Genomic DNA, 15,805 nt, shown 5'->3' with positions numbered 1-15,805 from the left:
AAGTTGTTCACATCCTCTGCATCCTCTTCTAAGATAGCAACAGCTTCTTCCTCAGGTTGATCAGCATGGATGAATCCTCCACTCTTGAACAGACCTTGCTCATTGAATGCCCCAGAACAGTAGTGTAAGACCCCAATTTTGGCCCTAAGATCCCTCATGGCCCATATCATATCATATCATGGCCTCAAGGATCACTGCATGCCTCAGCTTCCCTCCTAGTGGGTAGGTTGCCTTGTGGGTTGTTTCTTGATCACCAAGCATACTTTGCATCTGTATATCTTTGCTTTTCATATGTTTATCATTCAAAAAGTACAAAAATATTGTCAGTCTAACCTTGTTGCTTGCAGTTGAAGCAGTCATCAGCAATTAGGTCAAAAACAGTCAACAGTCAGTCAAAGCAATGGATGGTGGCCATTCTTGCAGAATTTGGGCACCATGATCAATAATCAAGAGTTCATACAACTTGGGACATCATTTGAAGTCAAGTTCTCAAGGAATTAGGGTTTGGAATTCATCAGAAATGCTTCAGTCATCCAAAACCCTAGAAAAGTCAAACCTGGTCAACTGTGGATTTAATCAGGGATTTGATGGATGGAATTGATTTGAAGGAGCTCATTCATGTTTATATAAGCCTCATCTATCATGCCAAACCTCATCATGGAAGAAAATCAAGTCAAACAGAAAATTTCCCAAAATAGAAAGTGGACCTGTAATTTCAACTGCCAAAAATGGAAACTTCTTGATCCTCAACTTACATCATGATACAAGCTTCAAATGAATTTTTGCCAAACATGAAAGTTGAAGATCTTGTTCTCCCATTTTCAAAAAGTCCAAGAACTCTCAAATCCCATGAATGGTTTGCAAGATATGATCAATTCAATTTCAAAAATTTGTGAACTTCAACAAGCCATATCTCTTGAACCATAAGGCCAAATTTGGTGGGGTTTTTTCCTACCAACCACATTTCTTCTCCTCTTTCCAAAAATATAAATTTCATCCTCCAAAACCTTGCCAATCAAAATGGCATTTTTTGACCTATTTCATTTAAAAATCAAGTTTGACCAATAGTTGACTTTTTGATTTATTGTTTTTTTTCTCACTTTGGCCAATTGGGATTTGTTTCATATGGTATTTGCAACATGATCCAAGTCCAAATTCATGCTCATGATACCATCATATCACCATTTTGGCATAAGGTGCATAACTTGAAATTTTGCAAATGGCTTCATTAAAACAAGGCAATGTTAGCAATCCTTGAGCAGACCAAAAACAGCAAATTGGAAGGTCTGTTCACAGCCTGTATCAAGCCCAAACCGTGCAAGCATACACCCTCCACTTTCACTTATGCAAGTTTAGCAAAATTGCAAATTGGTTTCATTTGGCATAAGCAAGCTTAGCATTTCATTAGCCATGTTAAACAGTCATATTTAAAGTGATTTTCTGCCAGATTCCAACCCTAGAGAGAGCAGCCACACGACAGAAAAACCTTGATACTCTCTCATTCTCCATTTTTGCATTTGGCATTTTTCTGCTTAAGCATTCAAAAACCCTCGAACAACTTGGTTTGCTCCATCATCTGGACAACATTTGGAAGTTCTTTCAAGCAATAAATCTCATCTGCACAGCATCTTCCTCATCTGTTTTCTTCAAGCTCTTCCAATGGCAGATCATGATTTGTTCACTTCCAAGCATTCTTGAGCTGAAAGATCTTCATCATCCATCATTCCAAAGCCTAAAGCACATCTGTTTCGAGCTTTGAAGGCCAAGGAAGCACTGCATCATCACTGAGCTTCATTTGTGGTGTGACTCATATAGTTGAGTCTTGTGCTTTGCACATTGGTCCCTCTGTGGTTGACTGTTGTTTATCCATTCCTTTTGTTTTAAACTGTTGAACTGTTTACTAATTGGTTTGACTTTTTCAGGTACTTTAGTTGCTTAAGTTCTTTGAACTTGCTTTGCTTTGCTATTTAGCAATTTGCTTTGAGGTATAATTACTTCTTCTTCATGTAGTCTGGAGACCCGGCTTGTTATTTGGCCGGGCAAACTGTCTGAAGTCCTCCTTAAGAGGCAATGCTTGTGTGTGTTTATAATTGTCCCAAGCAGGAAAAGTCCTTCAAGTAAGGCAATTGGTAGATCAAAGGGATAAGCAACCTATCCCCTACTATTCAGTGTGTCCTCTCTTTGCTCCCATTACATGGTTGAAGCATTGAGATAAAAACCCAAGACCTATTGAGTCAATAATGTGGAGAGAGTTCCTACTTTCTGAACTCCCACACTTTCTTTGATGCTCTCCCTGATAAGGGATAGAAGCAATGAGGCACACCCCTCATCTCCTTTCATCTGCTTCACCTTAGCCTCTCAATGGCAAGGTTAAGAGCGACCTTTACCTATCATAGTGGACTTTCATAGTCAAACCCTCTTGTATGAGCCCCCCTTTTGTTTGGCTATAGAGTGTGCTGTTTGATATTCATTGATTGATTGATTGCTTCATATGCACCTGTTTGCTTATATGTTGTGCATTTATCATCATCAATTGCCATTAATGCATGATCATCTCATTTGTCTTTGTGATGCTATCATTGTTGTTTGCCCATTGAGGACAATTGTAAGTCCATTGCTTTGGCATTTGCTCCTATGATATGGAAGGATAGAGTGCAAGACCTCATTGGTCACTCATATCTTCTGTTTTATCTGTTTGTATGTGAGGATACAGTTATAAGTCCCTGTAAGTTGGCATCTGTTGTCCTGTAATCATAATTTGATCTGTTTGATTTGTATGAGAGGTTGCAGTTATAAGTCCCTGTAAGTTGGCATCTGCTTTCCTGTGATCATAATTTGTTTTATCTGTTTGTATGAGAGGTTGCAATTATAAGTCCCTGTAAGTTGGCATTTGCATTCCTATGATCACATGTTGCTTTGTTTGTTTGTATGTGAGGATACAACTGTAAGTCCCTGCAAGTTGGCATTTGTATTCCTAGGACCATACTGTGGAGGTTAGAGTAAGCCCAGACAGATTGGCATCTGACATCCATGTTTGCTTTTCTTTGTTTATGTGAGGTTGCAACTGTAAGTCCCTGTAAGTTGGCATTTGCTTTCCTATGATCATAGGTTGGATATTGGTGTAAGCCCAGACAGATTGGCATCCGGTATCCAAGTTTCTTTCTGTTTTAGGAGATTAGTGTAAGTCCATTGAGTGGCCTCTGATATCCATTTCTGTTTTAGGAGACTGGTGTAAATCCATCTATTGGTGTCCGGTATCCGCCTTTTATTTTCTTGGTTAGGAGATTAGTGTAAGACCATTGAGTGGCCTCTGATATCCCGTTTTGTTTTAGGAGATTGGTATAAGACCATTGATTGGCATCCGATATCCGCCTTTCTTTGCTTTGTTTATTTTTATTATTATCCATTGTCCATTCCAAAGGACACACTTGAATCATCTTCAATATGATTTCAAGAAGTGAACCTTCTAAGAAGTTTTACAATCCATCTTCATCCATTCATCTCTCATTATGTCCTAAACCTTTTCACACTTTACTTTTCAAACTTGACATAGATATTGTGCAAACTTCTTCATGTTTTCAAATCTAAAAACCTGGACCCAAGTCCTTGACTTTTTTCAAACTTCATTTCATAACACTTCTTTTGAATCAATCTTAATCATACTTTGACTTCATTTTCATAATCACAATCAATTAACTTCACTCATTCACTTGTTTTGGCTCTGTCCATTGTTAATCTTTTCATGCATTAGCCATAGGTTTCAATTATCATTGTGGTTGATGTAAATCTTGCCTATCCTTAGTGAGTCGACAGTAAGACTTCCGTACTGAAAACAGGGCTAACCCCTCTAGTACGTCGAAGCTATCCTCGCATGGTGGATGTTGTTTTTGGTCGAGTGTTCTCCCATTGATAATGAAAAGCCTCAGTGCTTGTGTTTAAAACTGAATCCACCAACTTTTGGAAATCTTTTAGCCGAACTACGGCGTTTTGATCCTTACCTTTGATGGAAGGTACGTAGGCAGCGGGTTCATCCGTTCAAACCCAATAACACAAAAATAATTAACTTGTACATTCTTTTCTCATCATCCCAATCATGTTTGCACAATCTTTATGTCATAACAAATAACAATTTAATACAACAAGTGTGAAAAGGGCTCCCTAGGAGTACCTAGGACGTAGTGGGTGCCTAACACCTTCCCATTGCGTAATTTACCCCTTACCCAGAATCTCTGATCTTTTTATTAGTTTTCTACGTGTAAAACTTCTTAGGCTTTTGTTCGCTTTTTAGCCAGTCCTTTGGATAAATAAAAGTGCGGTGGCGACTCGAAATTTCATTGTATCTCTTAGCTTATGATTTAATCGATAGATCATATAGCGACGAATACACCGCTACAGAAAAGTGGCGACTCTACTGGGGATCGAACTCTCACCAAAATCCCTGGTTGTATTGCCTACTTTTCACCCTTGTTGTGCTATATTATTATTTGTCATTTGACATATTTTTGTATAATTTGGGATCACTGTATTGATTGTAATGTGTGAATTGCTTGATATACATTTGATGTTTGCTTTGGTGATCTGTGAGATGAGTTCTATACCCGAACTCGAGTGCTCTCTAGGATAGGAGAATGGCATAGTCTTGTTGACTGGTGTGGAGTATTCCTTAGCCAGTTGACTTGCGAGCCCATTCACTTGGTGGAGGTCATGTTGAACTAATAATGTCACACAAGTTATTTGTGGTTAGGCATTATTCTTTCAATCATGTGCCGCAGAAGCCAAGGACCTTAGTTTACCAAACCCATCTTGGCCTATTTTTAGGACCGTAGTGCGGAAGTCGTTCAGATGTCAGTTCTGATACGATTGTTACGCGATACTACACTCATAAGAGTTTCTCTTGAGAATATTCTTGGAATACGAGTATTCGTTCCTCCGATAATATTCGAAAGATGGAACGATGATTATGGGAACCTCTGATAGAACATGTCTGGCAGGTTTGAACCCTAGTACACTCCCTTTGGGTGGTTCTTAACCGAGACTCCATGCTCGTGACTCTCAACAAACCCGTGATTCGTGGTTGAGTCGTTCAAACATTGTTAATATCAATGGATCCCGGATCAGGTGTAAAACCTAAAATCCACCAAAGCGGCTGGTTGATATTAAGAATGTCTGAACCGGTTCACGTACCCTTAAATTTTAATGGAACTTGGGTGTCGATAAGGTGAAAACCTAAATCCACCAAAATGGATGATTGATATTAGGGATACAATGAGCTTTCCCACGACCTTTGTTTGGTGTGCTTTGCTTGATCCTTGAGTGTGTTTGTTGCATTCATGCATTCACGCATTCATCCGCATTCATGTCATCAAAAGAGAAAATTTTCAAGGAACTTAAAGGGTTATTTGCAAAATTTTCAGACATGGAAAGACCGAAAAGGTATACAAAGAAGTACAGCTTCAAGCAGCCCGATGTAAAAGAGTTAAGGAATCTGACATCATATGTATTAGATCCCTTGGGTTTCAAAGCTCGCTATGGGAAGCTTCTACCTCTGCTCACCACTCAGGTTGACGAAGGATTGATGAGTACTCTGGCTCAGTTCTATGATCCGTTGCATCATTGCTTCTTATTTCCGGACTTCCAGTTATTGCCGACTTTGGAAGAATACTCTCACCTTATTGGGATTCCTATTCTGGATCAAGTGCCGTTCAGTGGCCTAGAGAGTATTCCATCTGCTCGAGAGATTGCAAGTCTGTTGCACATAGATGAAGATCTGATTAGAGCTAATCTGACCACCAAAGGCGGAATTCAGGGTTTTCCTTCCGAGTTCCTCATTGCCCAAGCTACCTTTTATGGGAAGGCCATGAGTGAGGATGCCTTTGAGGCTCTATTTGTGTTGCTCATCTATGGATTGGTGCTATTTCCCAACTTCGACAAGTTCGTGGACATGAACGCCATTAGGATCTTTTCAGTCCTTAATCCAGTTCCGACTTTGTTGGGCAATGCATATGTCTCCATGCACCTAAGGAATATGAAGAATGGAGGAGTTATTGTCTGCTGTCTACCCCTGCTGTACAAGTGGTTTATTTCGCACTTGCCGCAGACAGTTGCTTTCAAGGAGAACAAGGGATGTCTACGGTGGTCTCAGAGACTCATGTCTCTCACCAATGATGATATCACCTGGTATGATCGCGTGTATGATACCGTTCAGATCATTGACTATTGTGGTGAATTCCCGAATGTGCCTCTTCTTGGTACATGTGGTGGGATTACCTACAATCCTATTCTCGCACGTCGTCAGCTTGGGTTCCCCCTGAAGGATAAACCTAATAACATTCTGTTAGAAGGTGTGTTCTTCCAGGAGGGTAAAGATCCCCAAGGCCTGAAAGCCAGATTTGTCCGTGCTTGGCACAGTATTCACAAGAAGAGTAGGAACGAATTGGGTCCGAAGAACTGCATTGCTTTGGAGCCATATACCTCTTGGGTCAGACAGAGAGCTGCCACCTACTTGATGCCATATGATCATCCAAGACCTACATTGTTGGATGTGGCTGGGCCTTCAACCCTCCCTACCCAACGGGTAGAGGAGTTGAGAGAGGAGGACCTTTCGCGTGCCTGGATCCGTGAAAGGGAGGAATTGCTGCAGCAGCTCAAGGAGAAGGATGTTATGATTGAATTTCTCGAGCACCGAGTGATCGACGATCCGAACGACACTTGGACTTCTCTGCTTCCTCAGTCATCCAAATTCTGGAAGAGGAAGTATGATCGACTTGCAAAGGAGAAAGCTGATATGGAAGCTGCCTATGAGAGAGAGATCAAGAAGTTGTGCACTTCTCGTCTTCCAGCATCCCGAGCTAATAGGGATCCATAGGATGTCATTTACCTTTTCTCTTTGTAATGAATTGAAAGAATGCTGTACTTCTTTGTCTCAATATATTTGAATGAAATATTTTCCATGAGCAATCAAAGTGTTTAAATATTCAAAATATTGCAAACAATACCCTAAGGGTTCCTTGAAAAACAAAGCATTTGCACAAGCATTTCATGCATCATTCTTGCATAAACAGGTACCCCTTTGTTTCTGGTCTTCTGGTTCTAACCTTTGCTCTTCATTTATTTTGAAGACAAGCTGACTCACCGGTATTATACAAGAGTCAACTCTGCCAGAATCATGGAGCAGTTGGAGCAAGAGAACCAGAGTCTAAGAGACGAGGTCGCCAGACTTGGCGCTTTGATGGAGCAACTTCTTGCTGCCCAGAACCAACCTGCTCAACAGCCAACAACTCCGGTTCAGCGGACGGTTATTTCAGAGGTAGCTACATCAATGGTGCCTGTCAGTGCCCATCAGCCTACTGCCATGCCTCCCGGTTTTCCTTGGGGGATGCCTCCTGGCTTCATGCCTGATCTGCCAGCTCCAACATTTGCTCAAATGCCGGCATCTAGCCCGGTCCCTGTACCTGCTCCTCCTGTCGTGCATACCATGCCTAGGGTAGACGACACCATCTATCACTCTGAAGCTTCTGAGGGCTCAGATGTTCATGAAAAGATGGATGCAATGAACGATCAATTCCTTGAGCTGAGAAAGGAATTGAGGACTCTTAGAGGCAAGGATCTATTCGGCAAATCTGCAGCCGAACTCTGCCTAGTTCCCGGTGTGAAAATACCAATCAAATTCAAGGTCCCAGACTTTGAAAAATACAAGGGGAACACCTGTCCACTAGCTCACCTGGTCATGTACGCCAGGAAGATGTCAACACAGACTGATAATGATCAACTCTTGATTCATTATTTTCAAGACAGTTTGTCTGGTGCCGCGCTCAGATGGTACATGAGCCTGGACAGTGTCAACATCCGATCTTTCAATGACCTTGGCGAAGCTTTCGTCAAGCAATACAAGTACAATGTTGATATGGCGCCTGACCGAGATCAACTCAGGTCCATGTCTCAGAAAGATAAAGAGTCGTTCAAGGAGTACGCCCAGAGATGGCGTGAGCTGGCAGCTCAAATCACTCCACCGTTGGAAGAGAAGGAGATGACCAAGATTTTTCTGAAAACTCTTGGTTCATTTTATTATGAACGAATGGTGGCAAGCGCTCCCTCTGATTTCACCGAGATGGTGAACATGGGGATGCGTCTTGAAGAAGGTGTCCGAGAAGGACGGTTGGCCAAAGATGATGGTTCTTCCTCTAAGCGATATGGAGCGTTTAAGAGGAAAGAAGGTGAAGCGCATGCCGTGCAGTCTCAGCCAAAACAAAGAAGACCCTCTGTTCAGAGGAAACCTGCACGACATTCCAGTCATCAGCACCAGGTGGCTCACGTAGCACCTGTTTTCAAGGACAACACTCCTCAACGTCAGCAATATCAACCTCAACAGTATCAGCATCAACAGCAGTATCAACAACAAGCTCGTCCGCAGCAACAGGCTTACCAGCCTCGTGGGAATACGAGTAATCAAGCAAACATGGGTTATGAAAGGAAGAAGATCAGTTTTGATCCGATTCCTATGTCGTATGCGGAGCTATATCCCTCTCTGATAGAGCGGAAGTTGGTTTCTCCGAGAGATCCTCCGGCTATACCTGTCAACCCTCAGTGGTGGTATAAGCCTGACCTGCATTGTGTCTATCACTCTGGTGCTCCGGGCCATGACATTGAAAATTGCCTCCAGCTGAAGACTAAGGTTCAAGACCTTATGAGAAGCGGAATTCTGAGTTTTGAAGACTCAAACCCGAACGTCACCAGGAACCCATTGCCTGCGCATGGGAAATCTGTGAACACGATTCAGGAATGCCTTGGGAAATACAAGGTTAGGTATGTCAGCCACATCAGGCAGTCGTTGGTTGATTTACATAAGATGCTGTGTCAGCACAGCTATTTGGAGCATGACCACGACAAGTGCCGCGTCTGTTCGGTTAACCGCTTGGGTTGTGACCAGGTCCGCAAAGAACTTCAGAAGATGTTGAATGAGGGTACCATTGAGATTCTCCAGAATCGCAATGTTGATACAGTTGAACCAGAGGTGAATGTCATATCACCGGTGTTTAAGCTACCAGAGCCCGTTGTTATTCGTTACAATAGCAACAAGCATAAGGCTTCACCTTCTTTGATCATCAAGCCAGCTGGCCCCGTGCCTTATACATCTGATCGAGCTGTGCCATTCCGGTACAATCCTGTTGCTGTCCAGGATGGAATCGAAGTGCCTTTGCCTTCCACTTCCGTAACCACTATTGCTGATGTTAGTGGGTTGACCCGAAGCGGTCGTGTATTTTCTGCGCCTCCAAAGGCTACTGTTTCTGATACTGTTGAGCGCCCTGTGGGGACCGCTGTGAATGTTCAGAACCCGGCACTTGATGTTGCCAAACCCTCCTCGTCTGTACAAAAGACTCCTGTTTTTTCAAGTGGCCCTAGTGGCATTGTTGATGAAGAATCTGATGAGATGCTGAGGCTCATCAGAAAGAGTGAGTACAATATTGTAGACCAGCTTCTACACACGCCCTCCAAGATTTCTATTCTTTCTCTATTGCTGAATTCAGAACCTCATAGAGAGTCTCTGCAGAAGGTCTTGGACTTGGCGTATGTTGATCATGACGTCACCCTGGAACAATTTGATAACATTGTTGCAAACATCACCGCTTGCAACACTTTGAGCTTTTGTGACGCTGATCTCCCTGAGGAGGGAAGAGACCACAACATGGCTTTACACATATCTATGAATTGCAAATCTGATGCAATGTCCAATGTGTTGGTGGACACTGGATCTTCTCTTAATGTATTGCCAAAATCCACACTCTCTCGTCTGTCATATCAAGGTCCTCCTATGAGGCAGAGTGGGGTTGTTGTAAAAACTTTTGATGGGTCGCGCAAGACCGTGATTGGGGAAGTCGATCTCCCAATCAAGATAGGACCAAGTGATTTCCAAGTTACTTTTCAAGTAATGGATATCCACCCATCATACAGCTGTCTCTTAGGCAGACCGTGGATTCACGAGGCTGGCGCCGTGACATCCTGTAGCACCTCAAATTTGCACCTAGCATTGTACATACATTTTCATATTAGGTCATAGCATATCATGGTCCATTGCATAGCATTGCATTGCCTTCTTTGCCTCAAGTGCAAGCCAATCAAGAATTAGGTCAAACTGATCAGGAGATCAGTCAACCAATCAAGCAAGTGTGTTTTTCATTGAGCCAAGACCTTAGGGTTTGTCCAACAAGTTCACATGACTTGGAGGTCTATTTGGAGTGTTCATGTCGAGGGTTGAAGGCTTGGAGATCATCAGTTCATACACAGACAGTCAAAAGTCAAAGAAAGTCAACAGTCAGTCAAAGCAATGGATGGTGGCCATTCTTGTGGAATTTGGGCACCATGATCAATAATCAAGAGTTCATACAACTTGGGACATCATTTGAAGTCAAGTTCTCAAGGAATTAGGGTTTGGAGGTCCTCAGTCAATGCACAGTCAGCCAAAAACCCTAAAAGTCAACTGTTGGTCAACTGTCCATTTAATCAGTGATTGGATGATTGGAATTGGTTTGTGAGAGTTCATTCATGTCCAAATAGTCATCATACATCATGCCAAACACCATCATGGAAGAATTTGAAGCCAGATCAAAAATTTCCCAAAACGGAAACTGGGCCTGTAACTGAAACCTGCCATAAATGGAAAGTCTTGATCCTCAAACTTACATCTTGATACAAGCCTCAAATGAATTTTTGCCCAACATGAAAGTTGAAGATCTTGTTCTCCCATTTCCAAAAAGTCCTAGAACTCTCAATTCCCATGTGTGGTTGGCAAGTTATGATCGAATCGATTTCAGAAAATCTTGAACTTCAAAGGGCCATATCTCCCAAACCATTTGGCCAATTTTGGTGGGGTTTTTTCCTACAAGTCACATTTGATCCCCTCTTTCCAAAAATATAAATTTCATGAGCCAAAACTTCACCAATCAAAATGGCATATTTTGACATTTCTCATTTAAATGCAAGTTTGACCAAGAGTTGACTTTTTGATTTAAACATTTTTTCAACATTTGGCCAATTGGAACAGCTCAAAAATGTCATTTTAAGTGTGTTTGCAAGCTCAAATTATGCAGCACATGTGAATCATACTTGGTTGCTTGAATTGTAAGAAAGGTACAATTTCACCATACTTGTCTATGCTTCCACCATGCCTTGCCTTGCACCTCAAAAGGACAGCAATTATGCAGCATTTTTTCTGTCATTAGAGCCTCATCTTGCAGCCTAAACCAACAACAATAGAAGGCCATGCTTAGTTGCTAAAAATTGGGCAAAAGTACATGTGTTCACCATGCTTCCACAACCATACTTGTACCATGACCATAACAACATACCTCCTCATCATATTTTCTGCAGATGGAGGACAGTAGCAGCACAGTAGGCTAACCATTCCTTTCACTCATCAATAGAGTTTCACCTTTTGGCCATTCTTCAAGGGAAAAGGACTGTCAAGGGAAAGCAGAAAAAGGACAAACCAACCATACCTTGTACATGTTCCTGCTGCCATTTTGAACTGCATTTGGCCTTACCACAATCACCTTCACTCTTTGGCCAACCATGCTCTTACCCTTTGGCACATTTTTTCTGTCAAAAAAACCTGGCCAGACTACAAAGGAGATAGGACAGCAAAATTTCAAAACCTCACTTTTTTGTCATAAGCAAGTAGCAGCCATACAACCACCTTACACTCATTACCACACACCTTGGCATTTCTCTTCTAAAAAACCTGTCACAATACTGCAGCAGAAAAAGAAAACTTTGGCAATTGCTCAGAACAAAAAAACCCTGCTACAGCAAACCACACTCATTCAAAAAACTGACCCTGCTATTGGCTTTGGATTTTCTCTGTCAAAAAGAGAATGGCATAAAACACCATAAAGCAGACTAGCAAAAAGGCTCCACCACCTTGCTTTGCATTCTCCCTTTTCTTTTCCAAGCTTCCAAATGACATAAACCCTGCTATTTGCCTCTCACTCTTTCTGTCCGAGCCTACAAAAACCTAGCCATTGCATTTTCCACAACTCTTCATCATGATTAAACTAACTACATCCATTTGGCCTTGCCTTGTGTTTAAAAACCTGCTAGTAACCAACATAACAATACCAACCTTTTCCATATGCCACTCAGCATTTTGAATCAACAGCAGCCTCCAACCACAAGAAAACTACACATTTCACAAGCTTCATTTTGGATGCATTAACCAAATCATCCAAAGCTTCCAAGAAAACTAAGCCTGGCTTTGCATTTCCTTTTTTCTGTCAAAAAAAAGCATCCAAGTGACAACCCTTGTTTTGCATCTCAAATTTTCCTGTCATGAAAGACCATTAGCAGACAAAACAAACTCACTCATGCCAAAATCCTGATTTCCCTCTCATTTGGCACTGTTGGAAAACTGTCAAAAACTCCATCTTTCATGGCTATGCTTGGTACTGCAGAGACCAATCTTGTTCATTTTTTGCCACACCACAAACCTTAGCAGCAGACCAACAAAAGGTTTTTTGATCCTGCCTTGCATTTTCTAAAAGTTGTCCAAACACAAGAGAACAATACCTTGCCTTCCCTTATTTTCCTGTCATTAAAACAACCAGGACAGTAGCAGCAAGGGCAGCAGGAAAACTATTTGGCCAAGGCAAATGAGGGGAATGCATTCTGATCCAAAAAACACATTTGCAACAAGAGGACTGACCCTGCCATTTGATTTCCTATTCTTCTGTCCAAACACAGTGACCTAAGCTAGCTTAACAACATTTCCATCATTGGCCCTGCCATAACAAAACCAGCAAAGCCAAGAAGTCCAACTCACCTTGCCATGCACACTTCTTCTGTCCAAAACAAAAACACCTAAACCTAACTTGCCTTGCCTTCACAATCCATTTCACCCTTTTGAAACCTTGCAGCATCCAAGGGCAACTTCAAACAGCAGCAACCTAGCAACCTTCATTGGCAAACCCTGTCAAACTTTGCCTTGCAACACGAACCAATATAAAAACACACTAACATCATCAAACCAGCATTGCATTGATTCACTCATTCCAAAAACACCCTTGCTTTGCATTTCATCTTTGACCTCCAACAGTCCAACCCTGCACAGCATCCATCAAAATCTGTCAACACAACCAACTGCTCAGCATTCTCAAACCTGCATTCCACCACCATCCAACTGCATTGTGAACCATTGCAATCACCTTTTTCCCACCTGTAGAGGCTCCTTCCAGTACTGTTTTCAAGAGAGCATTAGCCATGGCAATCCAAGTTTGAAGCATCCACAAGTCACAAGAACTTCATCATTCATCATCTAGGACTCTAAGGTGCAACTGTTGCACTTCAATAACATCAAAAAGCATCAGCAACACAACTGCTCTTCCAAATTGGTGAGTTTTCAACTTCCATCTTTTTTAAAATTGACACATGCTTGGTGTAGGTCTTTCAATGCTGAGTGTCATGATGCTTTCCTTTTTGAAAATAGTTGCTTATTCATGAAGATATGATGAGATAAAGTTTGATGCTCAAAAATGTTTTCATTGATTTCTCTTTGCCCAGCTTGATTTAGTGAAAAACAATATTGGATTCATGTTGTATGATGTTTGATGAACACAATGATATATGCAATTTTGATTTTTGGACAAGATTGTGAAATTATGATTTTTGAACATAAACCCTAATTCCCAAAATCCATTCTTCCAGAATTTCCTCCCCATTTCTCACGTGCATGGCTTCTTTCAGTATTAGCCAATGAAAACATTTCCTCACAATGGCCAAAACGACCGTGTTTTGATTAGTGGGTCAAAATATTACCAAAATGCCATTTTCTCAAATATTAATTCAATTAATTTCACATTCAAATCACCAATCTTGCAAAAATCATAAAAGCTTCAATTTTAATCCAAATTCAATGGGATTTTTTGTGTTGTGTTTATCATGATCTCTACTTTTTTATCATTATTTTTCCAGAATTTTTGGATGAGTGGTTTTTAAATGGCCTTAGGGTTTGTGACATGTGACCAAATTTTGTACACTTTGCCAAATCAATTGTGAAATGATGAGAATGTATCCAATGGCTCCCAAACTTTTTGTGCTTAAACTAGACACATTCATGGTGATTTTGGTATAAAGTTTGTGAATTTATCATTTGTGGTTTGTGAGTTATGATTTTTTGAATTAGGGTGTGACAATTTGTGTCACACCATTGATGTCCAACTTGATGATTTTCATTACCATGCTTCTGGACCTCCAAATGGATTGAAATTTTGCATGAACCTACTCTTGTATGTCTAGTTGACTTGTGAATTTTCTTGGATTTAATTGAAGCATTTTCCCATTTGTTTGAGATTTTTCCTCCCTGCCTAGTCAAATGTTGACTTTGTGTGACACATGTTCCCATTTCATTTGTGAAATTCTCATACTTTATTAGATGGACATGAAATTTTGCATGAGATAACTAGACATCCTCATCTTTGCCATGGTTTTGATCCCACTCATTTATCATACACCATTCTTGACTTATGATTTTTCTAAGTTGATGCATGTTTGGTTGACTTCCTTAAGCATGTTCAAAATTGCTTTGACTTTCTGATTTTCATTGACTGCCTTCCACTTGTCCAAATGAGATGAAATTTGACATGCTCACCATGCTATGTGTTAGGATTGATCATGATTTATTTGGTGATTTTTGGAGATGTTTAGGATTGCTTTTGAGTTAAGTCTTGCTGTTGACTTCTATGAGCTTCTAAATGCCATGTCTTGACTTCTTTTGTTCATGAAATGATGATGATGATTGATATGAATGTGAACCCGATTGGTTTTGTTTCTTGAATGTTTAAACTTGACTTTGATTGGATATCCCTTGCTGTCTTGACTTTCTCATTCACTTTTGACCCTAGGCTTGCCCTAGTGGTCCTGCTACTCACCTTTGAGTTTGTGTTTTCAGGTTGACCATCAAATGGCCATTGAGACCAATTCTTTTGATTGAGCTTGCTTAGGTACCATTGTCTAACTTGTTTGTTTTGTAGGTGGCTTGGCTCACATGCCATAAGCCTTGTGCCTTGCACATCCATGTGCCTCCAATTAACTGTTGGTGTCTGTTTCTGTTTGTTTTGTTTGAAGTTGCATACTAACATCTGCTTGACTGTTTCAGGTGCTTTAGTTGCTTAGTTCCTTGTGAACTTTTTGCTTTGCTTTGCTTGTATAAGCAATTTGCATTGAGGTATGTCTCTTTTACTCCATGTAGTCTGGAAGACCTGGCCTGTTACTTGGCCAGGCAACTGTCTGAAGTCCTCCTTAAGAGGCAATGTTTGTGGATGTTTAACTTTGTCCTTGCATAGAGTCAAAGTCCTCCTAAGTGAAGAGGCAATTGGTGGAAGGTAGGGATATGCAATCTATCCCCCACTATTCAGTGTGTCATCTGCTTTGCTCACGCCACTGTGTTGATGCATTACAGATACAAACCCAAGATCTTGTGCAACTGTACAGTTGAGTCAGTTTTAAATGTGTAGAAGGGTTCCCACTTTCTGAACCCACACATTCTTGTCTTGAGCTCTCCCAGGCCAGGGATAAGAGCTGTGAGGTCTCATCCTCACTTCATCCTTTCATCTGCTTCACCTTAGCCCCTCAATGGCAAGGTTAAGAGCAACATTCACCCAGCTCCAGAGGTTTGTTTGTCGAGGTTGATATGACCCCTTGACTAAAACCTAACCCTTGTTTGAGCCACTTGTTTGTATATAGTGTGTGCTATCTGTGCTTGTAGGATTTTTTGACTTGCTTCCTGTGCAAGTTAGGATTGTTTGACTTGCTTCCTGTG

Source organism: Lathyrus oleraceus, chromosome 4, assembly GCF_024323335.1.
Source record: "Lathyrus oleraceus cultivar Zhongwan6 chromosome 4, CAAS_Psat_ZW6_1.0, whole genome shotgun sequence".
NCBI lineage: Eukaryota > Viridiplantae > Streptophyta > Magnoliopsida > Fabales > Fabaceae > Lathyrus > Lathyrus oleraceus.
Note: the sequence above shows the minus strand (reverse complement) of the source record.